The 18564-nt window shown below is 32.4% G+C and overlaps 1 protein-coding gene across 1 annotated transcript in view; it reads right to left on the bottom strand.

Moving 5' to 3' along the window:
• LRP1B (LDL receptor related protein 1B) overlaps positions 1-18564 on the bottom strand; it is a 1793989-nt gene that overhangs the window by 885570 nt on the left and 889855 nt on the right. The gene's annotated exons all lie outside the window — the stretch shown is intronic.

Raw genomic sequence — 18564 nt, 5'->3', positions numbered from 1 at the left:
ATCTTGCTTATAACCTGCCTAGCAAATATTGCTAAGAAACAATTGTTTTCTTTCTTTCCTTTAGCTATAATGTCACCTGGTTACACTTTATCACCTCTTTTTCAGTCCTATGCTGTAATCACTCAATAAAAATAAATGATACTGCTGTAATATATGCTTGGTCTTCTGTAGTCTCGGACTAGTATTGGTTCTACCTCTTTTAACATCCCCTTCCTCATTATACATTCCTACTTGATGTCTAGATTCAGCATATTGTGCACAACAAGGTGGTTTCCATTTCTAACTTCTGTCATCAGAACATGATCCAGTTAGTGCCCTTGTTCACACAAGCATTAAAGCAAACCAAACATGAAGAAAAGTCTGTTTCTGAGTGATCTTATTAAAGCTTAGACCTATGGCAAAAAGTCATTTTAATGTTAGCACAGATATATAAGAAAAAATTTAATTTAATGAACTGTTATTATTCGGCTTTTTTCAGTGTATAATTCTGCTCTGAAAAATTAGAATAAATTTCGGTCTGTCCAAATGTGTGACACAGCAAGAAAGGATTTAATTGGGTCATAATGTACCTGTGTTGCTAACTTCTTCAAATCATTTCTCCTCATTATTTTATGAAGCAGTATAGTTCAGAAGAAAAAACACAGGTTACTTAATCAAATAGACATACTACTTATTAACTGTGCTAACTCTTTGAGTCTCTGGTTTCCTTGTTGTTTTTTTTATAGAACAAATAATAATAGCTATTTCATAGAATTGCAAAGAGGATGTCTGTAAAATACATACCTAGCACAGTGTTTAGTACAGAGTGACTAGATTTTCAAAATTCTTGTTCTCTTAAACTTTCTACACTGAAATAACTATGGAGCTTTGAGAATGGCTAATAACTAACATTTTTAGAAAGGGAAAATAATAAATCAGAAATAAATTATTCTAAATGAACCACACTACTTCCTTCCCCAACAAATGATGAATGTTCTGAGTGAGGAATATAAGCATCACCAGTAAATAGAAAATAGGAACCTAGAGAAAGACAAATTGCCAGACTCACTAAGACTGTCCATGCAAATGTTAAATACGCTGGCCACAGAGAGAGGGAGATAAACAGCAGGGACTTTGCAAATGAGCCAGGCTGAGGATTTATGAATTTCACCCCTGGGTAATGCCAAATGCATCATTGTTCCAGTCAGGTTTTGCCCTGAATCGAACCTGCTCCAACAGTTTCATTCTCCAATCTCTCACCATCACAATATCTTTAATGATAGGTGGAATTATTTGTTATGTATGGACAATGTACATTTTGTATGCCTATGCACAGACAGGCACAGGTACACATACACTGTTTCCAAAGGCTTATTAATATTATGTTAGTTTTGTCATTGTCATTTTAGAATTTAATATTTTTTGTCTAGAACCTGAACCCCAGAAGCTGGTAGGGTTTGTCTACTCTCACACAGGACTTTTCTAGTTTTCACTCCAATATTTAAAGGCTCTGATCCAAAAGAGATAATGATGATATGGAATCCACCCATTTTTTTAAAGACCAACTTAAATATTATCATGAAAATATGTCTTAAATAATAGGAAAAAATTTACTCATCTTTGAATGTGTATATTTCTTCTACTTATTTTTATAGTACCAAATATTTCAGTCATTCATTTGCATATTTTGTTTTCCACCAGAAAGTGATTTTTTAGAAAGCAGATATCTACACTTTTATACATCTTTCTATTCTTCATATAGCTAAGTAACTTCCTCTAAATTTTTGTTAAGTGAGTAAAATTGGACATGTTTTGAGCACATGGGAAAATCATGAAATAACTTCAAAATTATATTTGAATAGTCTTAATCCAAGAAATTAAGATTCATTTGTGAATGAGGAATAAGGCTTCTTGATGAAATATATAGAAGAAAGTAGGATATGAGGCTAAAAGAAAGCAGAAGAATTGGGGACTTCTTCAGGAGGAAGAACATAGTAAAGGAATGGAGATATATGCTATTAATTTCATTGAGAACTATTATTTGCCAACCAGTGTTCCTATATGAGAAAACAAACAAAACAAGAATGGTAGAAATAAACACAAGTATCTACAGAGACTGGTTGGAATGGAAAAGAGGAGATGGGTCTGCCATGTTAGCTATGGTATATCCTATCACACAAACTCCTGTTGTGTTGTTTTCTCTCTCGTTTACTTGTTCAGCTCGATTGGTTGTAAGCTAGTGGGACTGAAAAAACTATATTAAAAAAAAATAATAAAACTGGATGTGTTCTCTTCAACATCATAGACTTTCTCATGCAACTCAACCATAAACAAAATCCCGCCTTTTAGAAGCAGAAATCCTCTCTTTGAATTGTTTACTTGCTTCAGTATGACTGAATATTGGAAAACACATTTAAATATTACTTTTATTAAAAATTTTACTTCTTATTCTACTTATCCAAGAGCATAATTTCTGTATTTTAAATTACCATTTGCTTGGAGAAATTAAATGACCACAATTGTTCCTTCCTTTAAGGAATGATTCCTTGTTGACACTTTCCAAAAAATAAAAATGTAGCCTCTTATATCTTCATTTAGATAAGAAGTCAAGATGTCACATAGCTTCAAAATTTTCATCTTCTTATGGGTTCATTTATCCTTGCCTTTCCCTTTGTCTAAGCAATTAGCAATAAAAGACCTTGTAGACTACTCTTTAGGCAGAATAATGGCCAGACCTGATATCAGCTGTCATATTACTAGAGGTATCACTTCTATATTTATATGTGATTCCAGCACATTTTACATTCTGTCAGAATATTTTCTAAGTGCTTTGTCTGACTATGCACTTAGATGTTCGATATTAAAGTTTACTAGTTCACAACTGACCTTGATGTCTTTCCCGCCAAATATGTTCCTCCTCTTTATTCTCTATCTCAGAATGGCTTCATCATCTGAACCATCTGATAATCCAAGACAAAATCATGCCTAATCTAAATTTTCACTAATTCTTGTCTATCAGAATTCCTTGGAGTCTCTAAAAATCCAGTTCAACAGTTTAGCCCCACTGCTATTACTGTAGTTCAGGATTACATAAAATATTTCTTATGTTATTTCAATTGTCTTCTAACTAGTTCTCCTATCTCTCTTTTTGCTTCTCAACAATCAAGGAAAGTAGCAGTTTAACCTAGGGAAATACCTTCCCCAGGGCTCCCAGAGTTAAATGATACCACTATCCTATTACAATGAACGCTATGTACAATTCTTTGTCTATCGTGATATAAATTAACAGAAAAAAATGTAGGTTACACAGTATTTCTAAAGAATATAAAAATGTATTGTTATAAAAATAAAATTCATTGTTCAATTCTTAGACATATAGGGAATGATATCATTGAACTACTTTCTAGAGTAGAAACACAGTTGTGCTTTGCCTCAAAAGACAAACTTTTCTTTTTTATGTCCCTGAAAGGCAAATATCTATTAAATGATGTCCTTATTTGGAAAACATCTAAAACCTACATTAGAAATAAAGTTAACTATTAAAAATGTTTTAATTTTTACATTTTTTTGTATTTATTTATATTTTCTTATTTGAGACTCAAAATAGTTTCCTTTGAAAGTAGTAGAGATATATTATTTTGGTGTGGGAGGATGCTAGACAATGGGAGTATAGTTCTTATTTACATTTTAAAAATACACATCTTTGGTACTTTTGAATTTGTATTTATTAACTATTTGCATCTTTGAACTCCTAAGGACATACTGCATTTTTTGCAGCTATAAGAACAACAGTGTTTCTGAGTTTATACTTGTATATTAAAAGCATACACTACATTGCTGACGGAACTTTATTAAAGTAAATCTTTAAATTTGACTAAGTTAAAATTACTCAAGTAATATAATTTTAAAAATTGCATTTAGTAGAATTCCCCAAGTAACAAATGACTCAATTTATTTAACAACATTAATTAAATATTCAGATTATACATAGCTGAGGATATTTTTGAAAAGTCAGTTTGCATAATGATCAAAAATTGATGCTGGAGACTGGTTTAAAATGGTGTCGGCACAGTGGTCCTTGACTCAACCTCTCTAATTCCTTCCCTCATTCCTACAGAAACATAAAAGGACTCCAATGGTATTACCATCAGACACTCAAACACTCAACTGATTTCTAGAATTCAGCAGAAATTTAAAATTACTATATGGCCGATAAAGCTGGGATGAGAAACAAGTATTGGCCAACCTATATATTTTGACTAAAACTAAAATAAAACCACTGACAAGAGAAAAAATGGAAACATGTTTTGTCTTTCCTGCTCAATTTCTTACCTAGCTTAGAACACAATGGTCCATAGTGACAGAGAAGCAAGCAGCTGACCATTCAGGATATGAGAGCTGGACGATGAAGAACTCAGAGTTCTGGTCCTTCTCTCTTCCATCACTACATCCCTCCCAAATCAATTCACAAACTACAACTCTGAGTAGAAAGTAGGAGGTGATAAGTGCCACTTTACATATGGAGAGGAAGGATTCTCATAGACAAATATAAAAGCAGGAGTTAGCATGGAAACTCTACTGGTAGATAGGCAATTTTGCAATTTTGTGGATTCTTTTCTTTCTGTCTAAAATCAAAGTATGAAAACAAGGATAGTTAAAGTAAATGTAACATTTTAAAGCAGAGTCACAATGAATGTTTGCTAGAATAAATGTGGGCTGGTGAAAGGTACAAAGTACTTGGCAGGACACAATTTCTTCCTCCTCACCGGAATCTTGTTCTCATTCCCCACTTTATCCACCCTCCATGCAGGTCTAACAGATAGGAAGGTGGTTATATTGCTGCATTTCCCTGAATAGAGTATTGTATAATCTATAATAATTTATAGTAAATTTAGTAATTTTAGTAAAATATAGTAAATTTATAATAATTTATAATAATCTATAATAATCTGTAATGTTGTATAATCTATAATACATTAAAAAGAACATGTTTCATGGCATATATCATTTGTTTTTAAATTTATAAAACATATAGATATAAAAAAATATGCAACATGATACCAATTTTAATTGCTCTTAAATTTATAAAACATGAATATAAGTTCATGCGATTTTGTAATGCATGAATAAAAATGCATGTTATAGAAATATACCAATATATTAATAATTTATTTTGCGTAATAAAATAATGTCTAATTATTACTTTTTTATTAATATGTTTTATAAATTTTCCATATTATTTGCATATTATACATAGGAAAAAGAATATTGAAGATAAAAAGCGCCTTAGAGAAGAATGGTCTTGCCCTCTTCTATAGAACTCAGAAAACTTGGTGACAGAGAGGAGAACTAATAAACCAAGTTCAGATGGATAATAGCTACAGAATCGGAATTAGAACTTTGACCTTTTATCATCTGTCTGTTTTTTTGTACAATATAAAATAAATTTAATATGTACAAACATGTAGAAATAGATTTTCCTACAATTTCCATACAATCAAACATACAGTAATAGCCTATCACGGGCAGGATCCTTCTTAACAAGTAGCTGACAAATCTCACTTGTGGATATTCTTTCCATTAACTACATGAAAATAGTGCTGAAAAAAAATTTACCACTCAGTAGGCTAGTTATCATTTGTTTACTCCTATTAAGAAAAGAACTTAGGTAAAAACTTATGTGAGGACTCATTCTATGAACATAAGAATAAAATATCATAAAACTCTTTTATCTTTAAAGCTCTCATTTATGTAACTTTTCTTATTATCATTGGTTAGAAAGAGGTAAACATAATAGTTATTGAAAACTGCACAAAAATTTGGTTTGATATTTACATGTGTTTCACTTACCTGGATCTACAAATACACCAGTTCTCATAACCAGCTAATCACTTTGTCAAAGTACTAAAAAATACTTTAATGTGTTCTATTTATACCTGGCTCTGTCAAGTTGTGTGAAATGTTGGATATGCCTATTTTCTCATTGAATATAGAAAGTACTGTAGTTTAAATATAATCATTCGTGACTGAAATCACATTAATCACATATATATATGTGATTATATATATAAGAGAAATAAGATTTTACATATATCTAATATATATATATATATATATATATATATATATATATATATATTTCTCTTTTTAACTTGCTAAATTAAACCTGTATTTTTCCTGCATGCTTCTTTTTCCTGCTCCTAATCACAATATAATTTTTTTTCTCTGAAATAATTCTGGCAATTTCAGTGCAGCTTTGTGCAATATAATGTCAAGGGTCAAATGAACCCGAATTATAAACTAGGACGTAAAATATATAAATTACACTGTTTAGCAAATATTCAATACACTTATGATCATATCATTGTCTCATTTTTAAAGTGAATCAAAAGATGGATTCTGCCTTTCATAGACAAATTAGTGAAACACAGAGAAAGCTTGTGACAAAAGAAAAACTGACAGTAACAAGATTTCTCTCAAGTCTAGCCTCACCTTATTCCAAGATACGTATCTTTTAATTTTGGTCTTTCTATGGTCCATCCTGAGAGACCAAGAAATAACTTATTATGATCTTCTTTTAAATACATGCAAAGGTAATTTAATGTCATGGCTTAAGTTATTTTATTTTCTTATTGCTCCATAGTGCTAAGTAGTTTCATTCCCTTTTAAGTTTTGCCCAGTCAGAACTCTTCTGATTGCGAACTATAAGAATATTCCTCTGACTTCCAGTCTCAGAATGCTACAAGTGAATATAGAAAATTTGAGCAGAGGTATTTCATTTGCAGATTAAAGACAAACAAACAAAAAAACTCAATTCCTAAACTAGTGAAGTGTAAGCTAGTCAGTAGCATCAATCTGGAGTCTTTATGCATAGTCCAGAGAGGTTGGTGTTGATTTTTAATTATTTCCTATAGCCAGTTTCAGCTCGTGTTCTTTGTAAGATCCGTGAGGGATAAAATAATCATACACATCTGTAATTCTCCACAGTGCCTTGCAAAATATTAGTGCTTAATAAATATTTGCAGAAGGATTGAATGAATAAGGAAATGAATAAATAAGGAAATGAATGTATAAAGTCATCTCTTTTCTACAGAAGTTACCTAACTACTTAACTCCTGGCCAATCTCCTATTACCCTAAAACAATATATTTCTCAAATTTTAACATAGTCTCAGTTCAGTAAACTAATGGTAATCTTCTTCATTCCCCTTATTGCCAACATAAAATTCCAACATAATTTTAACATTTGTTAGACCAGGTAAAAATAGGATTGGAAGAAAAATATTTTGATTAAGCAGTATATGATCATAAATTGCTGCTAATGCAATCTAAATTAGGACATTATTTAAAGAGACACATAAGAGAATGTGGCATAGTAAAGCAAAAGTGATGAAATAAAAATGCAACTGTGTAAAAGTGTTAACCCAATGTTTTGGGGCAGTTAAAATAACTGAAAAGAATAAGTTTCTCATATAATGACAAAATAAATCTCCCTCCTAAAATCACAAGGAAACCAATGAATAAGTTGGGCAAAAAAAGAAGTAGTTTAGAGTCACAATTTAGCATTTTGCTAAAACAAGACAAATAAAATTAAAACTCAAAAGATGTTAATAGATTTAATGCAATCTCCATCAAAATCCCAATGGTATATTTTAAAGAGATAGAACAAAAAATCATCAGATTTGTATGGAACGACAAACACCCAAATAGCCAAAGCAATCCTAAAAAAAAGGAACAATGCTGGAGGTATCACACTCACTGCCTTCAGCTTGTACTACAGAGAAACAATAATCAAAACAGTGAAGTATTGCCTGAAAAAGAGACACACAGACCAATGGAATAGAATCGAGAACCCAGAAATAAACCTTCATAAATATGGACAGATAGTTTTTGACAAAAAAGCCATAAACATACAATGGAGAAAAGACAGCCTGTTCAATAAATGGTGCGGGGAGAAATGGAAAGCTACATGCAAAAGAATGAAACTGGACTGCTATCTGTCACCATGTACAAAAATTAATTCAAAATGGATCAAAGACCTAAACATAAAACCTGGAACAATAAACTGCATAGAAGAAAACATAGGTACTAAACTTATGGACCTTGGGTTCAAAGAGCATTTTATGAATTTTACTCTAAAGGCTAGGGAAGTAAAAGCTAAAATAAATGAATGGGACTATATCAAACTAAAAAGCTTCTGCAAAATAAAAGAAACCATCGACAAAACAAAGAGGCAACCAACCGAATGGGAGATGATTTTTGCAAACAACACCTCCGATAAGGGGCTTATAGCCAATATATATATAAGGGACTCATACAAATCAACAACAATAAAAACCAAACAATCCAATTAAAAAATCGGTAGAGCACCTGAAGAGAAATATCTCCAAAGAGGACATACAAATGGCAAATAGACATATGAAAAAATGTCCAACATCACTAATCATCAGACAAATGAAAATAAAAACTACAATGAGATATCACCTCACCTCACCCCAGTTAGAAAGGCCATCATCAACAAGACAAATAGTAACAAATGTTAGAGAGGCTGTGGAGAAAAAGGAACCCTCATACACTGTTGGTGGGAATGCAGATTGGAGCAGCTGCTATGGGTGGCAGTGTGGAGGTTCCTCAAAAAATTAAGAATAGAATTACCACATGACCCAGCAATCCCTCTCCTGGGGATCTATTCATAAAACCTGAAAACATTTATCCATAAAGACATATGTGCTCCAATGTTCATTGCAGCTTTATTTACAGTAGCCAAGACATGGAAACAACTAAAGTGACCTTTGATAGATGAATGGATAAAGAAGTTGTGGTATATATACACAATGGAATACTATTCTGCCATAATAAAAGATGAAATAGCACCATTTGCGACAACATGGATGGATCTTGACATTATAATGCTAAGTGAAATAAATTGGACAGAAAAAGTAGAGAACCATATGATTTCATTGATATGTGACATATAAAACTGAAAACAACAAAAGAACAAGACAAACAAATGAAGAAACAAAAACTCATAGACACAGACAATAGCTTAGCGGTTACCAGAGGGTAAGGGAGGTGAGGGGTGGGAGATGAGGGTAAAGGGGATCAATTATATGGTGATGGAAGGAGAACTGACTCTGGGTGGTGAACACACAATGTGATATATAGATGATGTATTACAGAACTGTACACCTGCAATCTATGTAACTTTACTAACAATTGTCACCCCAATGAACTTTAATTAAAAAAAATAAATAAAATAAGATGTTAATATAATCAAGTGAAAGATGTTCAGCATCATTAGCCATTAGAGAAATGCAGGTTAAATCTATGATACGATTCCACTACATGCTTATTAGAATCGCTGAAATAAAAGAATACTGATAATATCAACTGCTGGAAAGGATGTTAAGCAACTAATATTGTATGGACTCTCAGGAAGACAATTTGACAATTTTCTAAAAATAAAATTAAATATATGAATTTACCATATGATTTACTCAGCAATCACACTTCTGGGTATTTATCACAGAAAAATAAAAATTTATCAACACAAGAAAACCTGCACAAGGATGTTTATAGTAACATTATCTGTAATAACTCCATAATGGAAACAACCAAAGGTTCTTCTGTGTGTGAATGGGTAAGTAAGGTGTGATGCATCGAAACACTACATCGAAATACTATTCAGCAATACAAAGGAAGGTACTTTTGACATGTACAACAACATGAATGAATCTCAAGGGAATCACGCTGAGTGAAAAATGCCAATCTCAAAGCTTATATAATATTGCGCTTATTTAGTATTCTTAAAGTAACAAACTATGGTGATGAGAATAGATCAGTGGTTGCTAAAGGTTAGGGCTTGGGATGGGTGGGAACTCTGAAAGGGAAAAGTCATTACAGAGTGTCTCCGTGGTGATGGACATGTCCTTTGTCCTGATTTTCGTGATGGTTACACAGAACTATACATATGAAATTTCAAAGAACTATACACCAAAAAGTGTACATGTGTGAAATCGGAATAAGTTCTACAGATGAGTTAACAGTATTGCACCAATATAAATTTTCTAGGTGTAATCATTTACGATGACCATGTAAGATGTAACCATTAGGAAAAGCAGGATTGAATTATTCATGGGAACTCTCCATATTAGTTTCACAACTTTTGAGGAGTAAAAGTATTTGAAAATAAAAGTTTAAATACAGCAAAATAAAGTATACATTTTATTCTACCATTTGCCTAAAATAAGTGAAAATTACTGTAAAATTCAACTTGGTTTTCTCCATTACCTTTATTTTTCAATTTGACTGTTACTATCTGTACATGCACCTCATAAAAAATATAAAATACTTTCAACACTGATATATATATATATAATATATATTATATAACATATATATATAACATATATATATAATATATATATATATAACATATATATATATATATATATATATATATATATATGTTTTCCTAGTTACACCAAAACTCAATATTCTTTCTGGGAAGAAATGGGATTTAAAAAACAAAAACAGAATGGTGAGCAAAAAGTAGATTTGTCAAATAGCCATCTTTGATTTCCTGCCCAATTAGTATTTTATTTGCAGGTTCTTCTGTCTACAGCCTAAAAAAACCATAGCTAACAGGACAGGATAGATAATGACAGAAATAAAGTCATTTCAGATGCAAAGACTAGAATTCCACCACCAAAATAAATAAAATATCGGGAGACAATTCTCCATTGGGTCTCTTACATTTCTGCCTATTTTCCAGCAAAAGCATTGGCCACTTCTGTTTTGTACTATCTTTTAAAGGATGTTTGTAGAGCAAACAGCCTGAGAGGATAGAGATAGGTTCCCCCCTGAGGCAGAGGGCAGATTTGGTGCCTAACCAGTACTAATAAAGATAATGCTTCCTCCCGGGGCAAAGGTTAGGCAGCTTGCTAGTTGAAGTCTTAGGGATTGGTGGTTTCCTCAACTCAAAGTTGCTCAGCTGTGACACACACTCTCACTGTGTGCACATCACCCTCCTGAGTCTGCAGCTACATTGCCTGCTTGGGACTTGGGACAAGGGGCACAGATGTGACTGTCAAGCTCATGATGTGTGCTGTCTGTGCTGTTCTCTGTCTCTGCCTTGGCAACAATGAAACTCCGACGTGTTAGCTCCTTGGTTTGTGAATAGGATACAATTTCGGGAAGAGGTTTGAGGTTTATAGGGCATTATACAGACTTCTTTTGAAATTTCAGGATTCCTTCTGACTATTCCTCGGCATAATGTATCTTTCTATATTCTATAAGGGCAACCTCAGAGCAGCCTAATGAGTACAGTCTGTGGATGGCGGCCTGTCCAGAATGAGTTTAGTGGATTAGAATTTAATTATGGTTACAGTTTATAGATATGCTTTTGTTCCTGTTTCACTTGACCTTTACCAAAGTTCTGGCTGGAGTAAAAGATCGGGGGTGAAGAAAAGGTGACATTGTAGCTACGCCAGATTTTGTGGATGTGGAGGGAGAGAAAAAATCCAGTACTTGGAGGAGAGATGACATTAGACTATGGGAGATATGGGGAAGAAAGGGATATTAATGATCTTTCAGATCTGCCTCTGGAGTCTTTCTCCAGAATGTAAACATCCTGGTGCTATTCTGTATCTTTTTAATGATATTGAAAAGGATGGGACCCAATTTGAACATGCAGCTTTTGTTGCCTGCTGTCCTGTAAGTAACAAAGTCCTTTATCATTGACCAAAGTCTGAAACCTTCTACCAAGATCTAGGAATCTCTGGCAGGCAAACTTGTTGGCCTGCAAATCGGGTCAACTCTCAGATTATTTGCAGTTTTGACAAACAAAATAACTAAATGGGCCTACTTTATAATCTGGATTTCCAAATTGGAAAGTATTAATTGGAAATACAGGAATAAGAACATGATACCGGGTTGTGGATGGCTTAAACACTGTTTTTATAAGTGGTTTATCACTGAAGCTCACAAAGGCATATGTAAGAATGCAACTGACGTCCTGCATCCTCTTCACTTCTAATTCTTGTGGCATCTATGGTGGACAGTTAAACATGACAGTTAAAAATAAATGGTGGACAATTAAAAATAAATATATTTTCCATATATTGACAGTACCTCACCTTGAACAAACTAAATCTCATTCAGTAGTCATATATAAGCTTGTAAAATAAATGTACCAAAGACAACTCAAGCAACAGAGGAAAGCAGTGGTCCATCCTCAGGTAGACAGTTCTGCCAAGCATTCCATATGCTTCCCAGAAAGTTCTAAGGACCCCCAAGCCCCAGTTCACCCCAGTTGCCTTAGTAACATGCTTTATATAGGTTTTTCCTTCTTTCTTAACTCTTCTTCATCCCTCACTATTGCTTCCTGAAATAGCCACCTAAACAGCGTACCTAAACACACATACTTGTCTGAAGTTCTTCCTTTGAAAAGTACCTAATTTAAAAAAGGAAATAGCTCATTTCTCAACAGATATGTTTAAGTTGCATATTTCTAAACTATTTTTTTCTGTTTAAGCAAATTCACCTATTCCTGTGAAATTAAAGGTTCATATTACAAATGTAATTTGAATTGAATTTTACAAAATGAATATAAACCCCTAAACTTGGTAATAATACTATGTTGTGTTGCAAGATGACTCTACTGATCGATGATCTTTTGGTTATATGATAATTAATGAATTGACATTGGCATGTATTAGAAAGATGCCTGATCAAAATCAAAATTACAACCCCTGGTTTGGCACCAATTCAAAAGTATTATATTCTGCCAAATAATATTATATCTTAGACCTATTTAATATTACATAGGTACTGAGGAATATTCTTCAAAAGCATTCAAACTTTGATGTCACCTTGTTATGTAAAATCTACATTAGACCTGATGTAGAAGAACAAAATAAGACCTATTCATAAACTACTGAATTCTATTCCAGTTGTTATGTGAGTCGGATGGCATTTACATGAACTATTCACAAACTATTGGATTCCATTCCAGTTGTCATGTGAATTGGATGACATTTACAGAACTCATATGATTAAGAGAATCAGTGAATGTTCTACAAGGAAGTAGAAGGTGGAGATGGAAATTAGAGCAGTGAAGCAAAATCTTATAGAGAAGTTAATGGTACTAAAATAATCTATTGAAGAGCTGGGGGAAGAGTCCTGTGAAGTTTTTTGTTTTTGTTTTGATTTTTTTTTTTTTTTAATTAGTGTTGGATGTGGGAATGTAACTCAAACATTATTGAGCTCTCTTTATGGTAATACAAAGTTGACTAATAGTGGTGAAGAAATCCTCTAATTCGTGTCTATATCCATTAGTGGTCATATTAGACAGGCTAAAGTGATGAATAGTAAAAGCTAGCTAACATGTACACATCATTCTTTAGCTAACAAAGCACGTTTATATAAGTCACCATATTTAATTCTTATGGCTTCCTAATGAGGATGAATGAAACAGATAAAATTGTTCACATTTTACAACTGCTGCTTTTGAATGTCAGATAAGTGATTTTTCATATAGTTTCATAAAACAACTACTAGGATACAAAACTAGAACTCAACCCAAGGTTTTCTAACCCAAGTTCCAGGTTTTTCTCTGTAGTCATTATAATTATGCTTACTTGGGGGTTATATTTCTTTCTCTGGTAGTAACAGACAGAAGTTGCTGAAATCCAGGTTTGGGAAAGCGACTTTAAATCCCCCATTGCCTCATTAGAGAGAAAATAAACTTTGGCATTTAGAGGATACAGAGTCACTCTAAGAAGGATTAAGACAATTAGAAATATATTAGCAGCTGTTTCAGAATTCCTTTGCTGATTACTTTTATAATGTTTTCCTATTCAACTACTAAAAATATTTTCCATTATTTTCTTATTTCTATTTGACCCACCATCTCAATGGCTCCGTTTTTTAATCACCACACTCCTGCTTCTAGTTTGCCACACTTTGTCTGATCTTCCCATTTCCCAAAAATCTACCTTCCCAATAAACTCAAATAATGACAGACAATGAAATGTCATCATTAATTTTAAAAATCGAATTAAAAAGACAGTCATTGTACAGTGAGATTATGAAATGAACAAGAAAGCCTAGATAAAAGTAGCCAGAGAGCTCTAATTTCTGGTGCATTTCAGAAAAATCACAGTTTGTGAGCTAAAGGAAACTTAGAAATCATCAGCCATGAATTATCCAAAGTTATCCAAATCCAGTGGAAGCCAACCACGTCTTTTGACTTAAGTCGGCATTCTTCCTAATATATGTGTATCATTTGTACCTCCACATCACCAACTTCTTTGTTTTTCTTTCTTTGTTTTTTCGTTCTATTCTCTGTTAACTCTTCAGTGATGAAATAACAATAACATTAATTAAATACCCATGTTTATTGTAAATATGACAGAAAGTTCACCAATCCCTATGGAATAGCATGATTACAAATAATATCAGCTAATAGTTTTTCATCTATTAGATATACATATATCGATCACAAACTTATGATATCCAGAATTTCAAATTAATTATTCATTTATTATTATTCTGTTCATTTAGGAAGTATGTCATCATCTGATACTAATGTAATATGACATTGTTATTAATATTTTTAGTATAATTGAATCACTAAGAAAATAAGAACATCATACTTTCAGTAAGTTACTTCCATTTAAATGGGTTTATAAAGGAAAATAAGAAATTAAAGGCCCCGTATAATTTGTAATTATATAAATAATCATGATCAAATTCTTACTTAAAAATGAAATCATTTTTTAGTTAGAAGCCTTAGTTAAATCAATGCTCACTTTAGCAAGGTTCTAATATATCTTTAAATTCTGAGCATACAATTATTGTTATTTGTGTTTTCAGTTGAAGTCTTAAGTCATAGCTATTTCGAATAACGTAAATCTCTTTTACACAAAATATGATCACAAGATTTTTCAAATGATATGTTTTCTCTATCTACGTAGGTACTACCCTAGTCCAAACAACCATTACCTATCCTAAACTATTAAAGTCTTCCCTAAACTATGAACATCTTCCTTACTAATCTTCCACACACACACACACACACACACACACACACACACACCATATTTTACAATAACACAGCTTTCTAAATTATAAATCTGGCCAACTGACTCCTAAGCTTAAAATTTGCCAACTTGCTTTATAAGGCATTACAGCCCCAGGCTCTCTCTCCACATTCGTTTTGAGCCATTCTTCCTGCTTATTTCACTCCAACAACACTACCTTTTTCCCAGTTGCTCAAACATGTCCTTCTCTTTCCCTCCTCAAGGCAACAGGTTTGCTCTTTACAATACCCTTATCCCCTCCAACCCCCACTCCCTCCTCCTGTTGCCTATCTACATTCCCACTTTCCTTTCCATAATTTTCTTGTCTTATCCTTGCAGTAACATCTTAAATGTCATCTCCTCGTTGAAATTTTAACTGACCAACTAACTTAACTAATGCATTCTGTCAGTCTTGACCATAATGCATTGCTTATATTCACATGGCACTTATCGAAATTTATATTCATGAGTGCACTGATGTATGAACATATCTATTGGTTGCATCAGAGTACAAGATAAACAGCACTCTTTGAGTAATTTGTTTTTATAAGATGTACCAATTAAACTCATTTCGCTTTTTAACAAGTTTAAAAATATTTTAGAAAAAATATATTATTTTAGTGAAAAGGAATACCAACAAATCCAAAAACTAAAATGTAATATCCACAAAACATGAAACCTATACTATTCAAAAGCACCTATACTATAGGAGTTCCTTCATTTCAAGTTGAAACACATTACTTTAAAAAATGGGTTGTACTTTACTTTTACTTTTTATTTCTCAAAATATTAATTTTTAAAATGTTTAAATAACTTGAGACGTATAAAGTTATAATAATAGAAATGACTCCCATAAATCATTCACAAAGAAACCACATTTATTATCATTTTACCATACTTGTTTTATCATTATGCACACAAAAACAAATATGTATTTTTTTTCTAAAAATATGAAATGCTTCACAAATGTCATCCTTGTGCAGGATTCAGAGAAATATTTTTGTATTGTTCCATTTTTAGTATATTTGTGGCTGAACTGAGCACTTAGTGTTTTTAATTTTACTCAAATCTAGCTTCCATTATATTTTCCAAGTATTATGTTTATGTAAATTAACCAAAAGAGGCACTAATAGGTGCCCAGTTGTAACACATAATAAATAATAGCAATAATTCTTCCTTTCTTCTGTCCAGGAGTGCTATTAAAATAATTATCAAATAATATACAAAATAGGTATCAACTCACCAGAACAGACACTCGCTATATATGACAAATATGGACATGTGTTAATTTAGCTGCCTCATTTCTTAAAATCTGTTTTTGTCAAGAGCTTTCATCATCATTTATTTGATGTCTCATATTAAAGAACTAAAATTAATAATATCTGTGGTAAATTATACTGACTTTAGAAGCATTAGTTCATTATATTCTTATAATAATCTTTTTTTAGGTGTGTTTTTCCAGGATCTATCAGCTCCAAGTCAAATAATCTTTGATAGAAGAATTATGAAAAAAAAAAAAAAGATTTTTTAGTGACTAAAAAGTATTTTCTATTCAGTTAACAAATGGCTATGTTAGAATTCAAACCTAGGTCTGTTGAATTCTAGAGCACATGCTTGAAACTATGATGAAAGTAACTGTAACTATGAGGTTCTAGATGATTCTCAACAATAGAAGTGAAAAGAATAGGAATAAAAACTAAGTTGTATTTGTATTTTATTAAATAAAAAATAATGATTTTAAGACAAAAACAATTGCTAAGAGAGAAATGATGGGAATTAGTGCATATATATAGCAAGAAGTCTAATGTAGAAATTTCAAATGAAAAGTGACAAAGAATATTTCAGTGCATTTTATCTACAGAGTCAAGTGATATGGCATGCTTTCATCAGGGTGGGCTAGTATATGTATCAACAATTGCCACTAAAAATAATTGTCTGATTCAGCATCCCTTTTACCAGGAGGTATCTGACAACTTGCATCTATTAGAAATGACAAGCATTAAAACAAGATTGCTCTCCATCTGCTAGAAAGTAAAGCAGTGTTTTCTATTGTAACTATAATATGTTTAGGGAGAAAATGAGTCAGTTACTCAGAGTAGTGAAATGTACTGGGCAACACAGTGAACTATTAAACAATCATAATCATTATTGAAATTTAAAATTCTGAACTGCAAAATTATAGACAAAATTTTGCAGTTCAGACTGTCAAAAAAGAAAAGGCCATGAGAGAAGATAATTACAATAAATAACAGTAATAATAATAATGATAATGTTTTGTTACAAAATAGCAACTTTATGTGTACTCTTAATTTAACTAAATTTCTTCTGGTCAGAAGTTTATAACTAATACAGCAAGGTTTTCTAGGTTCAAATTCTGACTTCATTCATTGGTAGCTGTGTGACATAAGTATTTTATTTCTCCTCACCTCATCTGATCTGTGTAACGGATATAACAAATAATGCATATTGCATAGGCTTTTGTGAAGACTAAATGAATAATACAAGCAAAAGGTTTACCAAGAGCATGGCAGATAGAATAAACAGGGAATCTGGTAATAATGATAACAGACATGCTTTTGTGACATTTAGTTATAAACACCCTTAGGAGGGCAAAGTTGGTTGAAAAGAAACAACCAACTTGGAGTGTATGAAAGTAAGAATAAGGAAAAAAATCCGATCGCTAATTAATCTTGACGTCTTGGTGGGGTTGATTCCCATTTAAAATCACTGGTGGTTTCTGAAAACTCCACCAATGGCTTATATTGCAAAGTTTTCCAGGCCAGCCACAAATAATTGAAGTGTTTGAGGAGAATTGCATCATCACTAATCCTGCATTGCACGGTGCAGTAGCATGCAGGGACAGATTTACAATGCCAATAGCAACAGAATTATATGCTATGCAGTTGTTACGTAGTAAGGGAGAGGTTCTGTCCTTTTTATGGACAAAAGTTTGGGACTTCATCACTTAGTACATCAAAATTGAAAACAGGAAGCAGCAAGTGCAACACCAATCAGACTCATATGTGGAAGAGGAGACAGGATTTGGGGACAGGTTGGCACAGAAAAATATACCATCACCACCCTTAAAAAAAAGATAAAAAGAAGCAAGATCTGAACAGATACAAACTGCTGCTACTCTGGCTAAATAAATGATTAGTATTATTATATTCATGATGGATTTTTGATTACTGAGTACACAAACTGTCCATTTTAGAGTACCTATATACCGTTTGTGAAAATGTCTATATACTCCTATCCCTATCACATATTATATAGCAAAACCTATTCCATGGCGTGGGTTTAGATCTCTTCCTAAATTGTTTTACTTTTTCAACATCTCCTGTTTTCTTATGAAGAGGTATGCGGACCACATAAACCCAACAATTTTGAAATGATAGAAATGACAGTGAGGCTCATGTAACTCATATGTCATTTCTAAATAGGGAACTGCTTTTGGGGGGCAATCAAGCCACAGCCCTAGAAAATGATACCTAAAGAAATAT

Source organism: Rhinolophus ferrumequinum, chromosome 8 (assembly GCF_004115265.2).
Source record: "Rhinolophus ferrumequinum isolate MPI-CBG mRhiFer1 chromosome 8, mRhiFer1_v1.p, whole genome shotgun sequence".
NCBI classification, from domain to species: domain Eukaryota; kingdom Metazoa; phylum Chordata; class Mammalia; order Chiroptera; family Rhinolophidae; genus Rhinolophus; species Rhinolophus ferrumequinum.
Note: the sequence above shows the minus strand (reverse complement) of the source record. Positions and strands in the feature narration are given on the sequence as shown.